Consider the following 12,147-nt stretch of genomic DNA (forward strand, 5'->3'; position numbering starts at 1 on the left):
CAGTCAGTGCTCTTAACCGCTGAGCCATCTCTCCAGCACCGATGATTACTTTTAATTGTCATTTTGACTCAATATAGAATCACTTGGGAAGAGAGTCGCAGTGAGGGACTGTCTAGATCAGGTTGGCCTGTGGAAGATTATCTTGATTCTATGTGAAGATCCAGGCCACTGGGGGTAGTACCATTCCTTAGTCAAGGAGTTTGAGGACTATGTAAGTTTAGAGAGGGTATTGAATGCAAGTTAGCTTACACACATCTCAATCTCTCTCTCTCTCCCTCTCTCTCCTTTTCCTGCCCCCCCCCTTTTGCCTGAGACTAGCTGTTCTCAAGTTCCTGCCGCCTTGACTTCCCCACAATAATGGACTGTGCATGCAGCCTGGAATTGCCATCTAAAGCAGATCCAGTCTCCATTTCCGCTGAGTTGCTTTTGTCTGAGTGTTTTTATCACAGCAAGATGAAGCTGGAACAGAAACAGAATGAACAATGTGAAGGGAAACTAAGCAACACAAAAACATTTCCAGAACTAAACCCAAACCTAGCTAAACTGAGCCGGGCTACCCAGCTCAATGAATGAAAAGACACACATCAGGGCATGTCTTCCTGCCTTTTCAGAATATCAAAGATAGAGAAACCCTGTCTCGAAAAACCAAAACCTAACAAGCAAAAAGAATCATATACTCAGACAAATTACCACATTAATCAAGTGAGGTGATCAACCAAAGATATTTTGAGACAATTAAGATCTTTAATTTTTCTTTTTATCATCTTACCCTTTTTTTTCAGAAAGTTACTGGAGAATGTGCCCTACCAAACTAAAAGAAAAATAAATACAGAATCCAGAACACAAGGGACTCACACAAGAGCTGAAATCCCAGGACGACAGTGAAGAGAAACCCCAGAACAACAGTTGTGCAATTGGCTTTCTATTCAACAGTTCTGCAGTTACGATCGTATTAGGAAGACATTGTGAATATTTACAATTCGGACAGCGCATTAGAGGGGACATTAATGCATCATGAGTACATAGAAAGCTTAATAAACCACATTTCATAATAACTGATCCCGGGAAAAACAAAAGGCTGGTAAAGGAAATACTGCTGAATTATACTACACAGGGACACCGTGAACAGTAGCTTTGATTCCATAATAATGTAAATTAAAGTTTTATTTAGCCCACAATTGAGTTGCCGTTTTGGGAGAATTGAAGAAGATGAATGAAGAGCAGAACTGGCGAGGGACCAGCGACAATACCACACTTAGAGGGAACCAGACTCTTGCTCGTCTCTCCGTTAAGACAGTTTTCCTGCAGTCTTGAACCCCCTTTCAGATTGATGAAGACTTCATAATCACTTGCTTTGGGGGAAACGGCAGGGAGTGCTCTCCTCAACTCAAGAGTCCCAGGAAAAGCGGCTTCTGGGAAGGCTGAAGCCCGGGCACCGCCCGGAGCCTCAGACCTGAGCCTGCTTTCACAAGGAACGTGTGGTGGGCAGAGGCCGGTCCGTCGCTCGCTCGGAAGGAACAGGGAGCTGAGGCCAGGCGGCAGGATGGTGACCCGGTCCTGTGGTCGCGAGCGCAGTCGCGGATCCCGGCCGGCGGGAGACTTCCTTAGGGCGGTGCCTGCTCCGCGAGGAAAGCATCGGTTCCACCCCTGCACCCGGAGCTGCGACACCCAGCTAACGAAGACCTGTCTGTTCGCCAGTTGCGGACTCCACCAGTCTTAGTGCTCCCATTCCTGCCACCTCAGAGCTAGATCCCTCTCTCACCCCAGCCTCATCCCCACCCCACCTCAGACCTGGGTCCCTTTTCCAATTCTAGTCTTAACCAATCCATCACTGAAGACCCACACATCCTCCCAGGACCTCCCCTCAGTCAGCCTTTCTAAGACATGAATCCTTCTCATCACTTCAGATCTTGATGATCTCTGTCTCCCATCTTGGGCCCCTCTCCACTCTCACACCAGACCTGGAACCCTCTTCCATACCTAGGACCTATCTCCATCCTCACTTCAGACTTGACCCTTTCTTCCCACCCTGGCGTGGCGGAGATTCTCACCTCCGAGCTAGCTAAGCGCTGCCCTCACTGTCTTACCCTAACTCCTCCAGCTTCGCAGCCCTCAAAGGCGCTGCTCAAAGGAAATGTGCAGGCAGGAGGGCAGGTGGTGGCTCGGCAGTGTGTTCCCGACTCCCGCGACTCCCCGGTACCGAGTCTCTCAGCCCTGCTCTGCTAGTCACTACAGGGCGTGTTCGGATCAAAGTGAGCCACAATGGGTTGATTCTATGCCTGAAAGCATAATAAGAGCTGTCAAGCTGTGGAAGGAAGAAGGCTCCTGAAGAACCCCGGGAGCTAATGGGGGGCGGGGCGGGATCTGGATAACACCGAAGTGCTACAGGTTGGTTCTAAGGAACATCTAAAAATCTGGTGACAGATCGATAGGAATAGCTAGAGAAGTTTCATATAACGGCGGCGCAGTGAAGTTAAACTCAGAGAGAGGATGTAATCCGGGAGGGAATGCTATTATTTTATAACTTCAGAACACTCATTGGCTTTTAAAACGAAAACGAATGTAACCAAACCAAAAACTGCTTAAAAGAACCTTTAGTTAGCCACCTTTGTTTACTCCATGCGTTAGATTTCCCAGCAAGCTCCCCACTTACTAGCTGCGTGATCTTGGCCAAGTAACTTCATTTAGAGTCTGGTTTGCTTATCTGTTAAATGAGGGTACTAACACACAGCTGCTTAGGAACTAATGACAAGGTAGGCAAAGTCCTTTGTGATGCCTGTGATGGGCACAGACTAGCTGTCCAATGAGCCTTATGAATGAAGTTATTCTAAATGAATAAGGCGGTTTGTAGTCAAAAAGCGGCCTCTTGTCCACAATACCTGTGTGTTGAAGAGCTGGGATGGAGGCGATCCAATTTGAATGTGGGTTTCTTTCTTTTTTTTTTTTTCTTTTTTTTTCTTTTTTAGCAAACCAAGTTGTAAAAGAGCGACCAATAATTGAGCTGCTTGGGTGAACAATTTGAGGTCTTTTAAAATGTTAATTTGTACCTGGACAGTTCCCAGTGGGGACAAAAAGGCACAGACTCTTCCAGAGGTACAATTCTCCTCATTATGAGAATCTCACTTCATCTTACAAAACGTGGTCTGCCTATGAAAAATGAATCTCAAGGTTCCTTAGGCAGAAACGATTCTGACAATTAAAACTAACAGTGTCAAAACAACAACAACAACAACAAAAACAACCAAAAGTAACAGTGTCTAGAAGGAAAGCCAAGGCTATTTGCTTTGAGTTACCAGTGAGAAATTCAGGTAAAGTATACTTTCCCCTAGCTAAGCCTAAAGGGATGCTGAACATGCCATTTGGACTACAGCTTAATTCTGAACCTTTTCTTTAGACTATTAAATGTTTTCTTTGTTTTTTAAAAAGACTTATTTATTCATTTTATGCATGTGAGTACACTGTAGCTGTCTTCAGACACACCAGTAGAGGGCATCGGATCCCATTACAGATGGTTGTGAGCCACCATGTGGTTGCTGGGAATTGAGCTTAGGACCTCTGGAAGAGCAGTCGGTGCTCTTAACCATTGAGCCATCGTTCCAGCCCCTAAATATTTTCTTTAAACAGAAATTACAAAAACCAATGTCTTGCCCAGCATGACTTTAATTCCAGCACTTGGGAGGCAGAGGCAGGTGGATTTCTGAGTTCTAGGCCAGCCTGGTCTACAGAGTAAGTTCCAGGACACTATACAGAGAAACCCTGTCTCGGGAAAAAAAAAACAAAAACAAAACCAAAAAAAACAAAAAACAAAAACCAATGTCTTCATTATATTATTTATATTGGCAACATGGTTCCCCTGATAACAAATATGAATGGTCTGGGGAACAGTCCTCCAAGATTTATTTATCAATTAAATTTTATTTATTTACTTATTATTGTGTGTGTGTGTGTGTGTGTGTGTGTGTGTGTAGCCCTGCTGTGGTGACCAGAGGATGATCTGTGGAGCTGGCTCTTTTCTTCCACTTCTACTTGGTTTCCAGGGATCAGATTCAGGTGGGCAACAGAGCAGCAAAGTGTCTTTACCCTCGGAGCCATCTTATCAGCCCTGGTTTATCTTGTTTAACCACCTCCCACACATTCCTAAAGGGGATTATACAATATGCTACTCTTCAATTTGCTCTTTAAATTTTTTTTTTTTTTCGAGACAGGGTTTCTCTGCATAGCTCTGGCTGTCCTGGAACTCACTCTGTAGACCAGGCTGGCCTCGAACTCAGAAATCTGCCTGCCTCTGCCTCCCAAGTGCTGGGATTAAAGGTGTGCGCCACCACAAAATTTGTAATAGTGTGCAATAGTCCTACTTCCATTTCATTGTGTATGTATGCGCTTCATTGTGTATGTATATACATACCATTCTCTTCATCCCTTTTCTGAATTGTTACTTGTTTTTTTAAATTTTTTAAAAATTTATTTATTATATGTAAGTACACTGTAGCTGTCTTCAGACACTTTTTCTTCTCTCTCCAGTCCCGTTCACTCTGGCCCAAAGATTTATTTATTTATTATATGTAAATATACTATAGTTGTCTTCAGACACCCCAGAAGAGGGCATCAGATCTCATTATGGATGGTTGTGAGCCACCATTGTGGTTGCTGGGATTTGAACTAAGAGCTCTTAACCACTGAGCCATCTCTCCAGCCTCCTGGTTTTGGTTTTGATACTGTTTCTATGTAGTCCAGGCTGCTGCTGCTCCAGTCTCCTAAATGCTAGGATTACTGATATGTAATTGTATTGAACCTCGTTCTCTTTACCAGTTCTATAGTAGGGACTGGGGAGAGGGCTTTGTGGATCAAGAGTTTATTATACAAGCATAAGGATCTGAGCTCTAATCTCAGCACTCATATAAAAAGCTAGGTATGATGTCATGTAATTCAAATGTTACACTCACTCACTGATACACACTCACACCATTGTATATGTGTACTATGTAGTTACTCTCCTGATAGATAGTTTTCCTCTCTCTCTCTCTCTCTCTCTCTTAAACCATTACAAATAGTGCTTCACTGACCGTTCTTTTTTTTTTTAAGATTTATTTATTATTATATGTAAGTACACCCTATCTGTCTTCAGACACCCCAGAAGAGTACATCAGATCTCATTATGGATGGTTGTGAGCCACCATGTGGTTGCTGGGAATTGAACTCATAACCTGCGGAAGAGCAGTCAGTGCTCTTAACCGCTGAGCCATTTCTCCAGCCCTCACTGACCGTTCTTGTACAGGACAGGCAATGTTGGCATTGGTGGGCAGAAAAAGGCATGCAATAACACTGCCGTGCCCGACTCCTGTGAGGATCGTTTAGACGCATCTTTAATATTTGTAGTTAACAAAAATATCTAAGGGCTGGAGAGATGACTCACTTGTTAGGAGCATTGCTTGTGCATACACTAGCAAGATTTTGCTGAAAGGACCCAGATATAGCTGTCTCTTGTGAGACAATGCCGGTGCCTAGCAAACACAGAAGTGGATACTCACAGTCAGCTATTGGATGGATCACAGGGCCCCCAATGGAGGAGCTAGAGAAAGTACCCAAGGAGCTAAAGGGAACTGCAACCCCATAAGTGGATCATTATTATGAACTAACCAGTACCCCAGAGCTCTTGTCTCTAGCTGCATTTGTATCAAAAGATGGCCTAGTAGGCCATCACTGGAAAGAGAGGCCCATTGGACTTGCCAACTTTATATGCCCCAGTACAGGGGAATGCCAGGGCCAAGGGGTGGGGGTGGGTGGGTGGGGGACTGCGGGGGGGAGTGTATTGGGGACTTTTTGGATAGCATTGGAAATGTAATTGAGGAAATTACCTAATTAAAAAAAAAAAAAAAAGAGCATTGCTTGCTTCTAGAGGACCTGGATTTGAAATCCATATAGCTATTAACAAAGAATTGTAATTTACAAAGAATTCCTGTTCCAAGGGATCTGTTGTTCTCTTTTGGTCTCCAAGGGCACTGCACACTTGTGGTACCCCTTTGTATATCCAGGCAAAACAGCCATACACATAAAATTTTAACAATATCTTTAATAAATTTTAACTATGCTTACAATACAGTATTTAGATTTCTAACAGTATTATGCTTTTGTCAAAATGTAAGATGGGTATGGTGGCATATGCTTTAATATTAACACGAGATTCAAAGGCAAACAAACCTCTATTCATTAAGGTCAGCTTGGTCTACATATTTCTTTCTAAAAATAAAATCAGACAGACACCACTCCCACAAAAATACAAGCTATTGTTCAAAGTGACTAAATAGTAATCTATTTCTGTAAATCTACAGCATCAAATTTGTCTAAAGCAAAGTATATTCATGCTGAAAGTGGAGCCTAGCTTGCCATACACCCTGCTATTTGCACTTTCTCGCTTTCTCTCTCTCTCTCTTTTTTTTCCCCCTAGACAGGGTTTCTCTGTGTAGCCCTGGCTGTCTTGGAACTCACTTTGTAGACCAGGCTGGCCTTGAACTCAGAAATCCTCCTGCCTCTGCCTCCCAAGTGCTAGGATTAAAGGCGTGCACCACCACCGCCCGACTTTTTTTCTACCTTTTTTTTTCTCTCTTTTCTTTTTTTTTTTTTAGAAAATAAATGTTCAGTGTAATACTAATAAAAATTAAATATTTAGCTGGCTAGTGGTGGCCTCTAAATATCCTAGAGGCAGAGGCAGTTGGATTTCTGAGTTTGGGGCCAGCCTGGTCTACTTAGTGAGTTTCAGGACAGCTAGGGCTACACAAAGAAACCCTGTCACAATAAATAAATAAATAAATAAATAAATACACATTTATTTATAAAAATAATGAAAAAACAAAAGTTGAGAAAATTCTATTTTATCGTTACACACATGTATGTAATACAGTGCAAGATGACAAAATGACCCTGGAGTCGGAAAACTGATTTGTTTTTCTTTTTCTTTTTTTTTTTTTTTTGGTTTTTCGAGACAGGGTTTCTCTGTATAGCCCTGGTTGTCCTGGAACTAACTTTGTAGACCAGGCTGGCCTCGAACTCAGAAATCCGCCTGCCTCTGCCTCCCAAGTGCTGGGATTAAAGGCGTGAGCCACCACCGCCGGGCTCTGATTTGTTTTTCTTTCTTTTTTTTTTTTTTGTGGTTTTTCGAGACAGGGTTTCTCTGTGTAGCTCTGGCTGTCCCGGAACTCACTTTGTAGACCAGGCTGGCCTCGAACTCAGAAATCCACCTGCCTCTGCCTCCCGAGTGCTGGGATTAAAGGCGTGCGCCACCATGCCCGGCCTGATTTGTTTTTCTTTTCTTTTTTTTTTTTTTTTTTTAAAGATTTATTTATTTATTATATGTAAGTACACTGTAGTTGTCTTCAGACATTCCATAGAAGAGGGAGTCAGATCTTGTTACGGATGGTTGTGAGCCACCATGTGGTTGCTGGGATTTGAACTCCGGACCTTCGGAAGAGCAGTCGGGTGCTCTTACCCACTGAGCCATCTCACCAGCCCCTGATTTGTTTTTCTAGTTTTGTCTCTTTTACAGTTTTTCTTTTTTCATGATGGATGAGTAAATTCAACTTCCTGGATATTGAAGTATCAGGAATCATAAAAATTCATTCATTGATTTTTAAAACATGCATTGTATAGTAAACTGCACAAGCCCAGCAAGGTAACGTTGCCTCCAGGGCCATTGGAACTGTATGGAAGCACACTGTGAGGTTGAGCTTGGGACTGGGCGTGTGTTTGTATGGTTTACTTAAGTCCGCTGTGTGATGCTAATGTTAACTAGATGTATTAGTTAATCACAATAAAGTGATTTCATTTTTTAAAAAGAATAGGTTTTACTATGACACTTTCAGACATAAATATGATTGCATGTTGCTCATGACACCCCCGTCCCGGTCCCTTGTACTTTCTCCTGACCTAAGGGTTTGAAAGACAGTATTTTGCCCTGTGTATTGTAATAAATGTTCAGAGCTTCATGGGCTCCATTTGTTCAGGGCTTTGAAGATCATCTCGAATGTATCATTTGGCAGAAAGCATGAAAATAAATCGTTCCTTGTATGTGGCAGCAGCTACGCACCCGGATGATGTTGTTGGTGGGAGGGGCTTGAGAGTTGCAGAGAACATGAGTGCTTCCTTGTTTGGCAGTTTGTCACTATTGTAAATTAACACAGAAGATATCAAAGGCACAGAGCTTCAGGCGACTTGGATTCCAAAGAGGTCAAAATCGGACCTCTCCTGTAGGAGTCTGCGGGCCTCAGTGCAGGGTCCTCTTACTAATGGGGCTCACTGAATCTTCAGCCTTCTTTCAGTTTCTGTCTTCTTCCATTCCTCGCTAGTCTCTGTCCTTCCTAAACTGCATAGTTCCTTCTGTATGTTTTGCTTCCTCAGAACGTTCCCGTCAGCTGGGCGGGTGGGGGGGGGGGGGTCACGTCATCCCAGCACTTGCGATGCTGAGGCAGGAGATCTCTCTGGGTGCTGGAACAGCCTGAGCTACCAGCTGAGCTTCTGACTCCAAAACCGAGAATAACCAACACTCCTCTCTCAAGGCCCTGTCTCTCTTAGGATTTTTTTTTTAACTGTAAGTAACACTTCTCTACCAAATACTTTTCTTCTTACATTTTTTTTTCTTGTAGAGTTGAGGGAGTAGACCAAGGCCCCACATGTGCTAAGGAAGCAATCTACCAGAGCTGCCTTTATCTCTCCTCCTCCTCCTCCTTCCTCTTCCCTTTCCCATTCCCCTTCTTCCCCTTCCTCTTTTCCCCTTCCCTTCCCCTGCTTTAATTTTCTTTTTTTTTGAGACAAATTTTCTTGTGTAGCTCAGAGATCTGCCTGCCTCTGCCACCCAAATGCAGGGATTAAAGGTGTGCAACACTACCACCTGGCCTATTTAATCTTCCTTAAAAAAAAAAAAAAAAGAAGTTTTCAGGGCAGGAGAGATGGCTCAGAAGTTTTCAGGGCAGGAGAGATGGCTCAGTGGTTAAGAGCACTGACTGCTCTTCCAAAGGTCCTGAGTTCAAATCTCAGCAACCACATGGTGACTCACAACCATCTGAGATGAGATCTGGCGCCCTCTTCTGGTGCATCTGAAGACAGCTACAGTGTACTTAGACATAATAAATAGGAAGAGCCAGTGGGGCCGACCAGAGCGAGCAACCACATGATGGCTCACAAGCATCAGTACAGTCACAGTGTACTCATATACATTAAAAAAAAAAAAAAATCCCAGCACTCGGGAGGCAGAGGCAGGCGGATTTCTGAGTTCGAGGCCAGCCTGGTCTACAGAGTGAGCTCCAGGGCTACACAGAGAAACCCTGCCTCAAAAAACCAAAAAAAAAAAAAAAAAAAAAAGTTTACATTTATTTGTGTGTGTGTGTGTGTGTGTGTGTGTGTAGGGGAGGTGTACACGTGAAGGCACCGTGGTGTACTGAGTGGAAGGACATTCTCAGAGTACAAGAATGAGATTTAGGGATCTGACCCTCATTGTCAGGCTTGACAACCATTGAGCCATCTCATTGAGTTTCCCATCTTCAAAGTGCTCGAATCTCTGGTGTGTGCTGCCACCTTGGCACCAGAGCATGGTTTGGAACGAAAGCATCAGGAGTTTGGGTCTGTGTGTATGTGTGCATAGATAAATATTAAGTCATATATGGCTGCAGTGCTAGGGAAACTGCTCTATTACTGATCTATAGTCGCAACTCTACACACATATTAAATTTGAAATGCTTCTATGATCTCCAAGAGGAGATGTTGAGTATGTAGTTGGGTATACTATCGTGAGTCCGGAATTTAGAATTGGTGCTATGTGTTTGAAAGCTAGATTGGTATTGTCCAACCTGGGACTCACTAACTACATGTGGCAATAGCAATAGAAAACTCAAGTGATACTAAAAATGCTGCTTCTCTTGCACCCGGTGATGTGGGTAAGGGCTCCAGCCAGCAAGCCTCACATCACAGCCAGCAAGCCTCACAGACGGAGTTTGGTCCTGAAGGTCCATATGAAGGATGAAGAGAACCCACACCTGTAAACTCTCATTGACCTCCATCCATGTGCCCTGGGGTGAGAGCGGGGTGGTGGTGTGTGCACACATACAAGTTTAAAAACTGGGGTTGAGCGCGGTGGCACTCACCTTTAATCCCAGCACTTGGGAGGCAGAGGCAGGCAGATTTCTGAGTTTGAGACCAGCCTGGTCTACAGAGGGAGTTCTGGGACGGCCAGGGCTATACAGAGAAACCATGCCTTGAAAACAAAAAAACAAACAAAAAAAAAATTAAAAAAATATTAACTATTCCTTTAACTTAGTTGTTGTTATTTTTTAAGATAGGGTCTCACTACGTAGTCCTCACTGTTCTGGAACTCACTATGTAGACCAGGCTAGCCTCAAACTCACAGAGAGCTGTCTGCCTCAGCCTCCTGAGTGCTGGGATTAAAGGTGTGGACCATTGTGCTTAACACTAACCAACACTTTTTGTTTTTTTTGGTTTTTCGAGACAGGGTTTCTCTGTGTAGCCCAGCTGTCCTGGAACTCACTCTATAGACCAGGCTGGCCTCGAACTCAGAGATCTGCCTGCCTCTGCCTCCCAAGTGCTGGGATTAAAGGCATGTGCCACCACGCCCGGCTTTTTTTTTTTTAAATTCAGTTTCTCAGCTGTTTTTTAGCCAAGTTCACATTCTCAGCAGGCATCTGTGATTAGCGGCTTCCATAGTGACAATCGAATCAGAGAATATTTCCATTTTCACACATGGAAGAGCAGGCATGCTAGCACTTGGGAAGTGAAAGTAGGAAGATGGCCAGTTTGAGGAGAGCCTGGGCTATATATTGTCAGACTCTGTCTCAAAATAAAATAAAATAAACTTTAGTTGGGAGCTATGGAGATGGCTCAGTAGGTAAAAGTCTTGAAACTGTAACCATATAAACACTAGGAGCAGTGTCGGATGCTCAGAACCAATGGAAAAGCTGGGTGGATGTGGTGGTCCCAGCCCATCCGTCATCTCATCCCTGGAGGCATTGCCTGGAAATCTGCAAAGCGAGCTGCAGATTTAACCAGAGACCCTGCCTCAGTGTGTAGGGTGGAGAGTGGTGGAGGAAGGTTTCAAAAATGGATTTGTTTATTAAATTTATATGAGTACACTGTAGCTGTCTTCAGTCACAGCAGAAGAGGGCATCCGATCCCAATACAGATGGTTGTGAGCCACCATGTGGTTGCTGGGAATTGAACTCAGGATCTCTGGAAGAGCAGTCAGTGCTCTCAGCCACTGAGCCATCTCTCCAGCCCTGGAGGAAGGTTTCAATGTTAACCTTGGCTTACATACACACACACACACATACACACACACCCCTCACAAACTGTAAACTACTTTGCATCAAAGTTTTTGGACTGAGCATATGGAAAGCAGAAGAAGATGGAGGCAAAAGAATTTCCCTTGTCCTTGTAAATTGTGAATGGGAGCAGATGTAACAATTAGGTTTAGAGAAATGGATACTATGTCTCATGTCTCAAGTGCCTTTGGATGATAAAAGTCAAATGTAATATTCACTTTCAGTTTTTTGGAAGTTTTGTACAAGGGGAAAAAAAAAAAGATGTAAAAGGATAGCACACGTGGCCAGGCGTGGTGGCGCATGCCTTTAATCCCAGCACTTGGGAGGCAGAGGCAGGTGGATTTCTGAGTTCGAGGCCAGCCTGGTCTACAAAGTGAGTCCCAGGACAGCCAGGGCAATACAGAGAAACCCTGTCTCGGAAAAACAAAAACAAACAAACAAACAAACAAAAGGATAGCACACAGTTTTGATTGTAACTGAGTAAGCTGGAAAAAATAATAGTCATAGCCAATCAGGCATCATTTGGGGGAACGCATCCACAGACAGACAATTGCTAGGTCTAGAAGCCAGTTGTTTTGGGATATGGTTTTAAAAGATGTCACTTAGCTTTAATAGTTAGATTGTTTACCTAAGCCACTCGATTCTTGTTCTTCTTTTCTCACCTGCCCCTCCTCCTCCTTTTATTTATTTATTTATTTATTTATTTATTTATTTATTCATTCATTTATTATTATTTTTGAGTTTACAAAAGCATAATTTTAAAACTACAGGAAAAAGACACAAAACTATTTTTTTTTCCAATGAAAAGAAAACCTTTGCATTTATA

The sequence above is a fragment of the Mus caroli genome, unplaced genomic scaffold (assembly GCF_978045245.1).
Source record: "Mus caroli unplaced genomic scaffold, Mus_caroli_1 scaffold_13, whole genome shotgun sequence".
NCBI classification, from domain to species: domain Eukaryota; kingdom Metazoa; phylum Chordata; class Mammalia; order Rodentia; family Muridae; genus Mus; species Mus caroli.